At 32.9% G+C, this 17069-nt stretch overlaps 2 pseudogenes; one reads left to right on the top strand and one right to left on the bottom strand.

Annotated features, from left to right (window-relative positions):
* Positions 1–1628: 1628 nt before the first annotated feature.
* LOC149580214 (BTB/POZ domain-containing protein SETH6-like) lies at positions 1629–5003 on the bottom strand (annotated as a pseudogene).
* A 2785-nt stretch (positions 5004–7788) lies between these two features.
* LOC149580213 (NAC domain-containing protein 53 pseudogene) overlaps positions 7789–17069 on the top strand; it is a 102439-nt pseudogene continuing 93158 nt past the window's right edge.

The following is a 17069-nucleotide window of genomic DNA, read 5'->3' as shown; positions in this document are numbered from 1 at the left end:
ACTAGTGTAGCCTCATAATGAGGAGGAAGAAGAAATTCTATTTGCATAATGGTTGGAGGATTGATAAGAAAAGGTTGCTTACCTTGTTTCTAAACCTAATGCTGCAAGTGATCCTATTGCAGATGGAGGTCTTTCATTGCCAATAAGATGGGATAGGGCTTGTAGATAGACTTCTCCCTTATATGAGCTATAATAGAAGATGCATTACAACATTTTCACATAGGAGAGGTCTTGGCTCTATCAACTGGGACAATTGTTGAGGTTTTGTTCACTTTGAGTGAGGTTCCCTTGCTTTCTCTTCTATGAAGGTAGAGATGGAGCTTATTCCTTATTGTACTTATCACATTTTTCTGCCATTGTATCTCAATTTGATGCACCCTAGCTAACTTGATTAGCTTCTCTGTCTTGTTCATGTACTCTAATAGAGAAACTACTTTGTACTTGGATCTTGCTATGCCATTTTGGGCCAAAAATTTTCAAGGTTCGAAAGCTCCATGGTCGTACATGTAAGCTTCCACGCTGCTCATTCATTTTACATTTTTAGTAGATTCAAATGTGATTGCTCTTGATGACATTAAATTGCTATGTTTAGTTTTCATCCTTGTCTAGGGCTTAAAGCCCTCATTTTCCCAAGGTGATTTTTTATCAGGCTTGCATTTTGCACCTACTCATGAATATTATCAGCTTTGGTTTATTCTCTCAACTAGTTGTATATGACATTTAAAAAATAGTATAAAACCTGACCACAACCTATGCACCTCTCATTGGGAACCATATTAAGTTAGCTCTTCACAAAGCTTGCATATTGGTAGGTCATTAAATTGGCTTTTTTTCTTTAAAGTGCCTAAGGAATTTCCAATGGATTAACAATCCTATGTCAATGTCACTTTGAACTATACCTTTCCTCATTCAGTCATGAGAAGAATTTGACACAACCTTTCTCTCTAGGGCTTGGGTTTTTTTCATTTCTAATGTTTACCTATCAACTCTACTTTATTTTGCAACGATATAATCTATATGCATGTAGCTTTTTGAAAATAAATAAATTATTTTATTGTAAAGCCTGAAAATTATTTTTGTCTATATTTTAGATTGAATTCATCATTATTACCTCTGAAAGTGTGCTTTCTTGTTCTTGCTCATATTAACTATAAAATTATAGTAAATGTGAGTTTCCTTGTAAAATTTTAAATTTAAATAATTTCTACTCTTTTTAATATTTATCTAAATTATTTCAACATGTTTAAATGGTGATTGCAAAGGGGAAGCCAAGGAACTACCAGGATAGAAAACAAGGAGGCTAGGAGGAAGCTAGTAAAAAGGTGCGAGTAGTAGGAGAGTTATTTCTATGTTGATTTTGTTTGTTGTCATTTTCTTGATTGTCAATGGTATCAAATTATTGCATAGGTGCACGCACATCCCATAGCGTAATTATATTATATTTGAAATATTGGTTTCTAAATTTCTAAGTTTATGAGTATAAGTATCATTTAATATCACTATAATAACTTTGAGAAGGAACCTCACATTCTATGATAAGGCCTTGTAAAATTTATGATGTTATTGAGCAATGTGGAATTTTATGAGGTTACATGTATTTTAGGAATAGGTCATGACTACTCATTTACTTATGGCTTAAAGAAAATTTCTTCCGATAGCCTTTAGCAGTTACGTATTTTTCATATGTTTTTCCTCTTAGTATCTAATGTCTATGAATGCATCTGCACAAAGGAATCAAACCTAGATATATTACTCAAATTTTTCCTCTATGGATAGATTAAGAAGAGAATTCTCTTCAGTGGTATATATATATAATGTATATATCAACTTAGATATTACAATGAAGGAACATATATGCATTAGATTTTGTTTCTATTGCTTCAATTTTTTTTGTAAATCCTATAGTTTCTAGTCAGTTGCTCCATAGAGGATATACAAGCCAAGTAACACAAGGACTACATGCAAAATATAGTTTCCATCATCAAATGCAATATATTGAAACCACTAGTTCATACACAGAGAACCTTCTTTCAAGAACTACATGCAAATCATTCATATAAATATAAGTAAAAGCTTAAAATATGCAGGCATGTAAAAAACTTTTCTTTGTTGACTAAATGCAGATGACTCTTGTCTATTCATAATTTCTTGAAACAACATATGAATCTCAATGATTGTACTTGAAATAGCATTATGGTAAATTAGTAGGCATTCATCAAGTTCAATCACCTTTTTAATCAAGCACATTATTTTGTTGCTTTAGAAAAAAAAATCTAATGATTTTCCCTTTCACTGCAATGCATTTGGAAAGAGGCTTTTCATATGATTATCAAACATTTGGGCAATGCCATCAATGATGAATGTCCTAATAGTTATGATCTACTTTTTCAAATACTAAATTGGATGATCTACACTACAACAATTTTACTTTTAACCTACCTATTTATTAGATGATTATAATTTATAAATTTCTTTGGATATTCTTATATTTAATTTGACTAGTTTACATGAATAGAAGAATTGTCTTTAATAGTTCATCATCTTCTCTAAAATAAGACAATACTCTAGTTATGGATTTCCTTCTCTATGGGTTTGATTTCTTTTCAAAATCAAGACATTTGATACAAGTGACACCTTCCACAATATCTTCCCATAGAACAAATCCATTTTCTATAGAGCTAGGAGTAAAATCAATGAATAAGTGAGATATAGTAAAAATCATGAAATTAGATTTCAAGATAACAAATTTTCCTCATGTTAGAAAATATGTCAGAGGTTATGATCCAGAAGCTCCCTAGTATGGGTAGAAAGAAAACCATGGGGCATGAAACATCAATATGCAGCAAGGATAATGGACAGTGGCCAAAATATAGTTTTAAATGAGATTACCATATATATCTATATTTCTATGTTCAAAGTATACTTGAAATACCCTATTAGTGAACTCAATGTACAAACAAATACAAGATTACATCCATTGAATATAGCAATAAATCTCCATGTGATAAGAAAGGATAGAACAACTACAACTATGTTCCCTAGCATGATGTTACAATACTATAGAATTATTTTGTCACTAGTGCACTAACATTCACATAGCATCATTATGTGTTAATTATAGTTAGGAATTACATAGAGACTATGATTAGCTACAATGGTTAATCATTATCTAGCTTCATCAAAGAAAATTTGGTAAAACTAAAATATCAAATTAAAGAAAGTGTAGTAAACCTTACCTTGATGTATAAGTCAATAGCTTTGTAGACCTAATCATGGATAGGCCTACAAGAGGATGGAAGAGTTTCAACTAAATCTAGGAAAATGGTAGGCTAAACATTGGAATATGTAGAAATTTTTATGAGATACTCATCCCACGCTTTGGCCACATTACATACAAATGGATTGTTACTAGTGGAGCTATGAGAACTAGCGTTCCTTTCACTAAAAAAGGGTGTAATCAAACTCTTCCCCCACATCACTTTGTTGAGACATGAACATGGAAACTATATGTTGCATACTCTCTACCTCCAAAATACCCAAATCATCAATTACATCATCGTCATTCTTCAATGGAAATAAGAATTCTACTATCATAGCCTAATCTACCTGGCTTGAAATTTTGTTTTCAAGCTTAAAGGTGCAGTCTCTATCTACACTCCATGCAAGGGAACAATGAAGGAGCCCAAATAGGAAGGTAATAGGTATGGTATCTTTGTCCATAGGGAGTAGCTTAACCACACATTCCACCTCTACTTTCATCTCACCACTTTTTTCCTTTATCATGTTCAAACCTTGAAAGTCCACCCTATCAAATACACATCTGTAATGATAAAAGATTGATTAGAATTTGGGAAAGTGAATCTAGATGTTAATCAGCTCAAATAGTCAAAGGACTATAAAGCTCTATTCGAATTTCATTTTAAGTGTATTTGCTAGAGTTCTAGATCTCCATTGAATTATTTTTAACAAATTTTCTCTCATTTCAAAGAAGCAATGTGGAAATGTAATCTATGAATTACTTATTTCCCATATAGCTTCATTGAAAAAGAAGAGCCCATATAGCTTCCTTAAAATAGCAAGAACACCCACCTGTTAGTGTACAGAAATAGTGCTCTATAGATAAATTTCTCATTAATGCCTTTCCTTCTTATTGACTCTATTTTCTTTCTAAAATAGTCCAAAGGAAGGGTTATTAGGTCATTGATTAGATTCTCCATTTGGTTGCCCCCAAATGTAATCTCCATGGGTGCCAATGGAAATAGTACAAGAGCTCATTTTTCAATTGCAGAGCAAGTTAAGAGCAATATTGCTTCAATACAACTGCTAACTATCTTGAGCCCTTGCACTATGGGATTAAGCTCCTCACAACATCAAAGGGATTCAATGGCATGGTTCTAGTTCTTCAGTATTTTATCTTTAAAATATTGGTCACTTCATTTGCAAAGATTTCCTATGGAGTAGTCCTCTGTCATTTCAAAAAATGTCGATGCACACCCAATTGCTAAGATGGTGGATGGTTCCATGTGTATCATATAACCATAGTAATGGGCTACTATGAGCTCAAAAGTCTCCATCCCACCTAGATAAGAAATCAAATGTATTTCATTGGCTTCCTTTAGCTTCCAATTCAAGTATCTAATCATGGACACCAAAGGTAACTGCATGTAGACATCTACAAAAGTTGAAAATCAATTTGTGTACCATGTGAATATGGAAAGTGGAATCCTTAATGTGAACTATTGTGTTGGTTGAGAACCCCATAGCTTCAAACCTATATAGACCATACTAGATTAGAAAGTGCAAGAGCTATAAAAATTTACCTTCATGAAATAGAAATGGAAGTAATAGCAAATTGAAAAAAAAATTTGCTAGTCAATCTTGTAGTGCCACTCATGACTATTATAAGAAATTTGATTTCGCTATTCACTAGTCTTAAATTTCCTTTCTAGTCATTATCTTCCAACTTTTCCAATCTCCCTTTTTGCATACCGTGCGTTAGCCATTGTTCACTCTTCCATTATGATTTCACATTATTTGTTGTTTGGTTGACTTTAGTATCAACTTTACCATGTCTAAACTCTTTTCTAGTTGTGACCTATCTTATTTTTCCTATCCATGTTTCACATGTCTATCATTGCATGTTTTGAGCCAAGAATCTAGGGATCAGAACATGCAACTTCTTGAAAACATTCCTTCCTTTCCACAACTAAGATTTGGATATGATTCTCTAAATTGTGAATAGCTTTGCCAATAAAACTATCCTTTTAGATGGATGTGTCAGCTCTATGAATCAATTTACTTGTCTCTTCATTTTTTGGGGATTTGTTAAACTATAGGATAGGTGAAGGTTTGGAATTGTGTACACAATCATGTTGATCCAATTATAAGTTCAATGTTTTTTATTTGGCAAACCTGTATTTATGCATTTGCTTCTACTTGCTTAGTTTTGTAGTCTCTTTCTTAACACATTTCTTGTATTGTCTTTTCTCAAATCATATATGAAACCAACATTTGTGGTCTGGAAGAACTTATCTTTTAATCTATATGCAAAGTGAAACTTTAGAGCTTCTGTAGCATGGCCATTGAAAATAAGAACATCAAAGCAGATTTTGACATTTTCCTATTAGTTTTGGAATTCTTGGAATGTGAGAATGTTTACTACAATAATATTAGTGATCAAAAATTCTAGGACTAGGAATTCCTTTGTCACCTCCTCTCTACATTTACTATGGTAGAAAATTGCATATACATAGCATCTTCTACCTTTATTTATCAAAATAGCATGGTATTGATACAAATTTTAGATTTTTGCTAGCTATTTGATACAAAAAATTTATAATTTTTTTTGTTTCTCCAAGTTCATGTGTCTTGCTATTTGATGTTACATTTCTTCAACAAATCTTGTGTAAGTTTTTTTATCTTTCTTAGAAAATCCATCAAAGAGAAGTGTGGTTCCCAAGCTAAAGGGCCTTTAAAAAAGTATTACAATACATATAGTAAGAGTTAATGCATGCCATGGCCATTATTGACTATATGAATTGCAAAATTGTATGCCTTCTTTGCAACCAAATCATTTGATGAAAACCAATGAAATAAATGTTCTAACTAGTAGTGAACTATAGGATCCATGTGCTATGAAGATGCATGCCATTAAGGGTCATGGCTATTTGAAAAGGAAACTACTAAAGTGCTCACTTGGATTAGTTAGGTCATGGCCCTTGTCATACTAGCTAAGATTTTCATAAGATAGAATGTATGCATTTGAACTCCCAAAATATTTTGGAGTATCATGTGTCTGGTTGTGAGATAGAGCTATTCGGTGAAACTCTTGTTATGTTTATGGTTGCAAGATAGAACCATTTCCATGATAAAATTTATGTTTGAGGCTCTCACACCCAAAATATTTTGGCGAATCATGTTTAAAATTGCAAGATAGAACCACTAGATGACACTTTAGTTATAATTGCACATATTGTTTCATCACACAATCACACATTTTGTTTGGAGTATCATGCTCATAGTTTAGTTCAATTGGAAACCTTATTCTTATAGCTAATTTTTAGCGTTGAAAAATATATATTCTCTAGGATTGCTTTCATGTTGGCATTCTATTTTTAAATAGATTTCTCATTTAGCGATATCAAATTTCCACAATTCATATCAATAAATTATTCTTTCTAGGTTTGATTGTACAATGGTAATGTTTTAGATGACACTATATGATCCAAAATATGACACTATATCATAATAGATTATTGTATGTAAATGCCAAGCATATTGACTTGTCTCATTCCAAAAGCCTATCCACAAAATTTTCCTAGAACAATTCCTATTCCTAGCTAGCCCCTTGGGATTGGTAAAACCATAGATAATGAAATGTTTGATTACACTTAGTTTGCAATCCTTAGGATAATAATATTCAGAAACAATGATAACTATCTCTTACTATAGTCTCAAAGTGTACAAACCTCTTAATAAATTGATGAAAATATGATTCCCCTATTGAACAATTTTCAAAAGGTAATGTCCATCTACCTGGAACACACATAGATCACATCTAATTCATATTTCCTTTTATATCTTACTGAAGAGCATATATTTTCTCAAGAAAAACATTTCTATATATTAATATGTTTTGATCTTTTAGTCATCTTCATTATTTGAAGATGATTTTAGTTACATTTGAAAACTTTAATCAACAATTTCCTTATATGCAGATATAAACATTAACTACAACATGTCCAATTTATTTTCAAATATATTTTCCTGTGAAGGAAGACCACACCTAACAATATGAACCCATAACAAAAGAATGAGACAATGGTTGCATTGTGGTCTCAGTTTTGAAGAAAACCTAATAAATGTTATTTTCCTTGCAAAAAGTGTAAGGGCTTAAAGAATCAAAGAATTCTAATCACAACAACCCAGAGTTATTGTAGACAACATGGTCACATTGAAGGGGGCCACAATTTTTTTCCATTGTTGAATGTGGATTTTGTACTAGAGTAACATGGAGGTGTGAATATCCAAGCTGATAATAACACTCCCATGGAAGAAGATGATAATGTGCCATAGGACATGATTGAAGAAGATGGTATTGGGGTAGGTGATGAAGAGGCTCACAATGATGGTACTAGCAAATCTAATAATGATGATGAAGATGGTCTTGATATACCTTTACTTGAGAAGGCACATGAGCCCTTATATGAAGGCTCCCAAACAACTCTACTCTCATCCATACTGTTGTTGGTGAACTTAAAGGTTATGAATGGTATATCCAATGTAACAATGTCACATATTCTAAGGTATGCCACTTTTTTCATCTTCAATGTTATCATACAATTAATATTCATTATATTATCAATGCATATTTGTTGTTGTAGGTTGATAGGTGACTTTTTGTTACCACCATCAAACATTTTGCCTCGTTCATATCGAGAATTATCTACCATTATGAATCAAATGGGAATGAAGTATCAAAAAATACATGTAGGTCTCAATGATCACATTCTATATCATAAATAACATGAATTTGCAATAGAATGCCCTGATTGTCATATTAGTAGATATCGATCAGATCAAATAATAAAAAAGGTGCCTCACAAGGTTCTCTGGTACATTCCCATTAATTGATGAGAAAAATTTTAACCAATTGGTTGGTCTAAATTTTGACCAAACTGAGTCAAAATTTTGACCAATATTTGTCAAAAAATGGATTCAAATGTACTACTATATTGAGATCTCAAACATCTAGTTCAACATCAATGGACCAAACACATTGAGGTTCATATGGACTACATTAGAGAGTTGATATATGAGCAAGTCATTCAGTTGGGCTATTTTCCTATAGTAGAGTAGGTTGTAGACATCTTCACCAAACTGTTTACTAAGGTCAAGTATATCCATTTACAAGATCTCTTGGGGGTGTGTGATATTTCAATGAGGGAGGTCATTTGACTTCTCTCTTCTTTCTTATGGGAGGGATCTTTTCCTTACATGAGGTCTTCTTCTCTCTCATTTTCTTTTGTTGTACTTATCTCTCTTTTTGGAGGGGGGTTTTTCCCATGTGGTTTTCCCTCTTTTTCCACTTTATGAGAGATTGTATTGCATATTTTTTGCACTTGCAGTTTGTACATGGGTACCTAACATGGCCTAGTAGTCGAGACCCATCATGCATTTTCATCTAGCTTTTGTGAGCTTAAGTACATTCCCCTAAGTTACACTTAAGGGGGGGTGTTGGTGTAAATAAGTATTTACTATTTACACTTTACTTAAGTTTGCTTAGGATAATGCATTTTTATATTAGTTGTCATGTAGACACCTAGGAGTTTGCATACTCATATGAGTTCTCATGTAGACAACATAGTTGTTTGCACTTCAATTGATCACATGTTGTCTACTACTTCTCTTTATGAGATACATCTTTGTATTCTGATCCTCTCATTGTTGGACATCCATTCATGCATAAAGGAGGACAATCCATTTTTGGTGGACATGTGCTTAGTTGTGATGATTACCTCTTTGCTGACTCCTAGTCATTTTAGTTGTCTTTATGTACAAGAACTTCTAGTGTGTATTCATCTGATATCCATTATTATTTTGATTAATATTGAGATTCTCATTTGATCACTATTTGTCTCTCTTGTGCTATCCACTGACCTTCTTGATTTTGGTATTGAATTATTGTCTTAGGAAAATTCTTATAGTTTGGAAACTTATGCTAGACATGCTTTGATCACTCAGCTTGCACTGATTTCTTAGCTTTCTCTAGTCACCTGAATTGTATTGTAATTTTGATAGAATAATGACTAAGTGTTGTGTCACTGCCTTGTCAAAACCAATCTAAGTTTAACAAGAGTTTTAGAAATTGAAGTGATGAGAATCATAATGAAACGAAGGATATTGATCACTCATGATTGTGAAATCTTTTGGATTGCATGGTAAAAATGAGGGAGATTATTTTAAAGATATGAATTGGAAGATACATTGAGTTTTTAAGATATTTAGGTATTTCCATCAATGCCAAAGAGGGATATTGTTGGAAACTTATAATTGGAATAGTTGGTGTTTTTTCATTGATGGAAAATCTAATGATGTTTCTATCTAATTTAAATGTCATATCTATTTGATCGATGAATAGGAATTGATAGATTTCTTATAACAATAGCACCTAAGAGGAAAGGTTAAGTTATGAAAATGAAGCTACAATGGACATTAGATTAATTAGACTTTGACATGACAAAGTGATTGTTTATATCAAGAATATAAATCTTAGCTGATGAATAGAGTAAAATATTAACAAATGTTGAGTGATGCTAGTGTCAAAGGAGCCATGGTAAGTACTATGAAAATCCAATGTTCATTGAGCATCAATATCAATCAAGAAAGTTTTTGAGATGCCATTTTACATGATGCTTAATGATAGGAATCCTTTCAAATTCCTCTCTTGAAAAGCTAATCTAGGATCAACTCCAAGGTTTTTGGCAATCCTACGAATGATTGGAATCTTCTCAATTGAAGATAAATGTGTATGTTCATGAGGAGGCCTTTTTTAGTTTGACCAATTTTTGATAAGATGTTTCATCTATTGTTTTGAAAAGTAATGACAAAATAGATATATTTTTTGTATTTTCTATTTTATGATGAGTGCAATTTATCAATGCAACTATATGAATTCATATTTTAATGAAGTGTTAGTAAAAAAATAAAAAAGATAATGTTAATGATAAATTAAACCAAATAATTTGAATGGAAAATTCTTAACAGACATAAACCATGGTAACAACACATCTACAAGCTAAATCTTCAAAAAGATCGGGTAGGAAACCAATAAAAATAGGAGAAGTGCTTCCACAATTACAATGATGCAATCATTGATGGGAACTCAATAATAACCAAAAGATATTTCACTTCTCACTATATTGCAAGACCAATAAAAGTGCACTCATGTGAGGCAAGAAGCTATGCATGAACAATAGGTAATCTCTTCTCCAACTCGATACATCAATGGAATTTGTTAACATGAGGGAAAAACTAGAACTAAAAGGTTGAACAAAGATAGCAAAAAAATAAAACAATTGGCTCCATCATTATACATGAACATGGATTCACAAAAGAACACACTCTGGCAACAATAACTACACTAAAAATGAGAGCACCAATAACATATATTATTGCATAAAAATAATGGCCTAGAGTACATATTACACCCATGTATTTATAAGAAATCATCTCCTCCATTTTTTCTATGAGAGATGGTTGTTAAAATGTAACTCATATTAAAAACTAATAAAACAAATCTAATTATATACAAATTGACTCTCTAATTGGTGCTAATTAGGTCTCCACCCTTATTTATATCAAAGAAAGAAGAAGTAGATAACAAGAAGGAAGTTGCAAGAAGATTTGAGAGTCACTTTAAGCTCTAAGAATGGAAGATTAGTCTTATTTGAATGGCTTTGGGAGTTGAAATGTCATTAAAGTGCACTTCTAGTGCATGGAATGCTCTTAAAATAAAAATTAGTAGTTAACTATCGGTGCACTACTACTTCTTCATAATTTTTGGCTCACCTCTAAGAATAGCACACTTTCACACCTTTATGAATAGCACACCAGTGCACCTTGATGATAAGTTCCAAAAATGCTAAATTTTCCCAAGTGTCAAAATTAAATTTCCATCATATAGGTTTTCTTCCCCTTTATACCAAAATGATGTCTAGATGTTTCTCCTTAAATTTCTCAATTATCTCCATTACCTTAGCAGACTTTCGTAAATCCAAAGCTCCATACTTATATGTTACTATTTTTTGGTAATTGGTGACCTTTATTAGGGTTACCAAAAAATCTTCAAGTGTGGTGTTTAGTTCCAACATTACCTCCTCAGTCTTGAATTCTTGTCTATTATCTTCATCTAACAAAGAATCTTTGAAGTTTCCTTTGAATTTTTGGACCACTGATTGCACTGAGTTGAGCTTGGTTTTTGACCAACATTATAGTACCTTTCTACTTCCAAAATTTTCTCTTTAGATTGGTCCCCTAATCTCTAAATATCCTAATGTAGTCCTTACATGATTTTATTACCAATAGATATTTTCTCAATCCAATGATCAAGCTTATCAAGCTCCTCAACTATATATACTTACATGAGTGTACAATACCTTTGACCTTTTAGTGATTTCAAGGCCTATAAGTCTTTTTCTCAGGTATGTACCTCATCCACAAATCCAAAATCCTAGTTCACTATGGGCTTCTATTTATCTACACTTGATAGAATAATATGTAATAGGTTTAAGTTCCCCTATATTATTTTAACACCTTTCTCCTCAAAATTGTCATGTCATTGCTAACATGCATCCAAAAATGGGTTTAACTATACAATTCACTTTTCTTTTTTCTCTAGTTTCACAAAAAGAGTGATCCAGGAGCATCCTAGGTTGCCTTGTTATCCTGCTCATTTTGTTCACCTAGTAGTTCCTTCATGTGCCTTGTAGTCCTTCATGTGCCTAGTAGTTCCTTTATGTGCCTAGCAGTCCTTCATGTCCCTAGCAATTCCTTCATGTGCCTAGCAGTTCTTCATGTGCCTAGAAATTCCTTCATGTGCCTAGCAATCCTATTTTCTTCATGTGCCTAGTAACTATGTTTTCTTCATGTGCCTAGTAACCCTATTTTCCTTCATGTGCCAAATTACTATAGCATTCCTTTATGTGCCAAGTTACCTAGTGTATGTCGAGTGATTCTTCGTGTTCTGAGTTACTCAGTGTATGTCAAGTGTTTCTTCATGTGCCAAGTTACTCAGTGTATGCTGAGTGTTTCTTCATGTGCCAAGTTACCCAGTGTATGTCGAGTGTTTCTTCATGTGGCGAATTACTTTGTGCATGCCGAGTGTTTCTTCATGTGCTGAGTTACCCAATGTATGTCGAGTGTCAATATTTGGATGTGATTTTGAGAGCTAACTTGCAGGATTTATTTCACTTGTGATATTTATCTTAAGATCTTTTCTTGGGATGAGTCTAGACTATTGTTGGGTCAACCTTCCTCTTATGTAATGATCATGGAATGATCCATAAGCTATTTTGGCAAGTATAAATAGAATGTTCAGGCTTAGAATTAGGAAAGTTTCAGAGAGAGTAGATTAAAGAGCAGAACTGAAAGTGTGAATTTGTAGTTGGATCTTTGAATGTGAATGTATTTGTAATTGGCCATAACATAGAAGGCCTGACAGTTGGGCATGTATGAAAATGTTCTTGATGAATCAATAAAAGTAATTCACTCTCCTTCCTCCTTTGGTTGTTGTTCTTTGTGCGTGTTTTTGTTGCATTAACTCTTGCAAGGTGGTTTGGATAGCTGGGTGAGCCTTTGGCCCTAGTTATACATCCTCTCACCTATGTCAATTGGTATTAGAGCCTAAGGTTCATCCTTGTGGAGATTGGATCATGTACAACCCTAATTTGGATTTGGTTGTAGGGTGGAAAATTTGCAAATTTGACCTATAATTTGTAGAGGGTTATGATATTGCAGAAACCTAATTTGTAAAGATGGTTTGTGGTAGAGGAAATAATGTTGATAATGCTATATTGGATTAGTTGAGACAAATTGCAGCTAGATTAGATGTTTTGGAGATAGCCCAGAGGAGAGGAGCACATCTTGATGATGTAAGTGATGATGAAGCAACAACACCAAACCATAATCCAAAACCTGAAGAAGATCAAGATGAGGAAAAATTGTTGAGAGTATTGTCTAGAGTGAATTCAAAGCCTGCTATAGAAGTTGTTCCTTATGATGGAAAATTGGACACCAATGCTATATTGGATTGGATCTCTAATATGAAGAAGTTATCTAATATGGAGAAGTCATGCATCACTATGGTGGTAGCACTTGCAAAGTGATAGACAAAGGAGAGGAAAGGAGAAGATCAAAACTTGGCCAAAGATGGTGAACAAGGTAAAGAAAAAATTCCTTCTTGCTGATTACCAAGTTAGCTTGTTGAGAAAGATGCAAAATTTGAAGCAAAAAGACATGACTATGAAAGAGTATAATAAGGAATTTTATAGACTTGACATCAGATCTAGACATGTGGATGATGATGTTGAGAAAATTTCAAGGTACATTAATGGATTGAGATCTAGAATACAAGATGAAATAAGTTTTGTGAAGTTGAAAAGTGTAGAAGAAGCATACCCATATGCCTTGAAGGATGAGGAGATCTTGACAAAGAAGCATGAACAAAGATAGAGAGATAGAAGTGGCAGATTCCAGAGAGGTAGAGGTAGATCTTATGGTGAAGGTGGTCGATCTAAAAGTTCTTTGAAGGATAAAGGAAAATTTGAATAGAAGAATGATGAAAAAGGCAAGATCGAACAGAAAATTGGTAATTCTTATCGAGGAGACACTAGTTCTTATCGAGGAAGAGGTAATTCCTATTCTAGAGGTGGATTTCATGGTAATTTTTTTAGATTTGGTAAAGAGGGACATAGATCTTTTGAATGTAGATCCTCTAAAAGTAGACAAGGTAATATAAATGTTCTGATTCAAAAAGATGATGAGGGTTCACCAAGTGGACCTCAGGCTAGAGAAAATTTGATGGTGAGAAGAACCTTATGTAATAAGGGAGGTGATGGCGAACCTGTTTTAAGGAGAAGTCTTTTCAAGATAAGATGTAAGATGGCTAGAAAATGTTGTAAAGTGATCATTGATAGTGTAAGTTATACAAATCTAGCATCAGAAGAGCTAGTTACAAAGTTGCAATTGTAGAGGTTGAAACATCCCAAACCTGATCATGTTTCATGGATCAAAGATGAGCATAAGATATTGGTAAGAGAGCAATGCCTTGTGAAGTTCAAAATTGAACATTTTGTTTATGAAGTTTTGTGTGATATTATGCCCATGGATTGTTGTCATATTTTTTTGGGTAGACCTTGGCAATATGATAGATATGTTGTACATGATGGAAGATTGAATCAATATACTCTTTTGGTAAATGGGAAGAAACAAACATTGTTGCCTTTGATCGAAAGTCCAAATGAGGTTAATTGTACTGCTATAAAAATTTGCATGGTTAATGGGAAACAATTTGAAAAGGAAATGAAAAAGAATCAAGTCTGTTTTTCTATAATTCCAAGAAAAGTGAGTTTTGTCAAGGGAGATTGAGTGTAACAAAATAGTGAATGGTAGTATTGATCGAGTACTAGAAGAAATTTTAGAGTTGATGAATAAATATAAAGAAATTATTGTTGATGATATTCTTGATGGTTTACCTTCAGTAAGAAGTATAAGTCATTGTATAGATCTGATTTCTGGAGCTAGTTTTCCAAACAAAGCACCATTTAGATTGACACCTATAGAGAATGAAGAACTTAAAAGATAAGTGCATGAGTTGTTGTAGAAAATTTTGATTAGAGAAAGCTTGAGTCCATGTGTTGTACTTGTTATATTAGCACCTAAAAAGAATGGAGAATGAAGAATGTGTACTGATTCCAGAGCCATTAACAAGATAATAGTGAAATGTAGGTTTCCTATGCCAAGGATGGATGACATAATGGATTTTTTGAGTGGAGAAAAGTATTTTACCAAGATTGATTTGAAGAGTGGCTATCATTGTATCAAAATCAAAGAAAGTGATGAATGGAAGACTACTTTTAAGACAAAAGATGGTTTGTATGAATGGTTGATTATGCCTTTTGGTTTGGCTAATGCACCTAGTACTTTCATGAGGTTGATGAATAAAGTTCTGAAAAGATTCTTGGGTAAATTTGTGATTGTTTATTTGGATGATATTCTTATATTCAGCAAGACCAAGGTAGAACATCTTGAGCATATTAGACAAGTATTGTAGAGGTTGAAAAAGGAAAAGTTGTTGATTAATCTGAAACAATGTTCTTTTATGCAAGAGGAGATTGTGTATTTTGGATTTTTGATTTCAGCTAATGGATTGAGGGTGGATCTAAGAAGGTTAAAGCAATTTTGGAATGCCGTACATCTGAGAATGTGGGTGAGGTAAGATCATTTCATTTTTTGGCTAGTTTTTATAGAAAGTTTATAAAGAATTTTAGTGTTGTTTTTAATGCTATCAATAAAACAATAAGGGGAGATAAAAAGGAATTCAAGTGGACACATGGAGTTGATAAGAGTTTTGAGACTTTGAAACAAAAGGTTACTGAATTACGTATATTGGTTTTACCTTATTTTAACAAAGTATTTCAAGTTGAATGTGATGCAAGTGGTAATGCAATAGGAGTTGTATTAAGTCAAGAAGGTAAGCCTATTGCTTTCTTTAGTGAAAAGTTGAATGATGATAAAAGAAAATATTCTGTGTATGATCAAGATTTTTATGCTATTGTTCAAGCATTGAAGAAGTGGAGACATTATTTGATGCCTAAGGAGTTTGTGTTGTATACTGATCATAAAGCTTTACAATACTTGAGAAGTCAACATAAATTGAATCAAAGATATATGAAGTGGGTTGAGTATTTGTAGAGTTTTACATTTGTGATCAAGCACAAGAGTGGAGTTACTAACAAATTTTTTGATGCATTGAGTAGAAGATGTTCTTTGTTGACTGAAATGAAGGTTGAAGTTCTTGGTTTTGATGAAATGAAAGAATTGTATGATGCTGATCCTGATTTTTCTGAGGCGTGGAGAGAGTGCAGAGCACCAAATTTGATATATCACATAAGTAAGTATAAGTATGATGAGTATTTCATTCAAGAAGGTATGTTGTTCAAAGGCATCCACTTGTGTATTACTAGAATTCTTATGAGGTTGAATTTGATTAAGGAAAAGCATAGTGGTGGATTAGCTAGACATTTTGGAATTGATAAGACATTGAGTTTGCTGAAAGAAAAGTATTATTGGCCACAAATGTATAAGGATGTTCAAAAATTTGTAAAGAGTTGTGGATTTTTTCAAGTTGCAAAGGGAGTGACTCAAAATACTAGTTTGTATACACCTATTACTGTTCCTGAGAAACCTTGGACTGACATTAGTATGAATTTTGTTCTTGGATTGCCTAAAATAGTGAAAGGGTATGATTCCATATTTGTTGTAGTGGATAGATTTTTTAAGATGGCTCATTTTATACCATGTAAGAAGACATCAAATGCGAAGCATGTTGTTAAACTTTTCTTTAAAGAGATTGTGAGATTGCATGGATTACCAAGAAGCATTATTTCAGATAGAAACAATAAGTTTGTTGGTTATTTTTGGAAGACTTTGTGGAAGAAGATGGGTACTAAGTTGAAGTTTAGTTCTACATTCCATCCACAAATAGATGGACAAAAAGAGGTTGTGAATAGAAGCTTGGGTAGTTTTCTGAGATGTTTAGTTGGGAATAAGCTGAGTAATTGGGAGATGATATTGGCACAAGCTGAATTTGCTTATCATAATTTTGTGAATAGGAGTACAAGGAAGACACCTTTTAAGATTGTTACCGGAATGCATCCTAGAGGTATATCAAATTTGAGATATGTTGCTAGTGAAGAAAAGAGAAGTGTTGTAGGAGTAGAATATTTTGATTTTATGGAGTCCTTGCATAAGGAAGTGAAGTTGAGGTTGCAACAAAGAAATCAGAAGTA

Source organism: Cupressus sempervirens, chromosome 1, assembly GCF_028749045.1.
Source record: "Cupressus sempervirens isolate cs-2001-9-10 chromosome 1, ASM2874904v1, whole genome shotgun sequence".
Taxonomy (NCBI): domain Eukaryota; kingdom Viridiplantae; phylum Streptophyta; class Pinopsida; order Cupressales; family Cupressaceae; genus Cupressus; species Cupressus sempervirens.
This window is presented reverse-complemented; position numbering and strand designations above follow the sequence as displayed.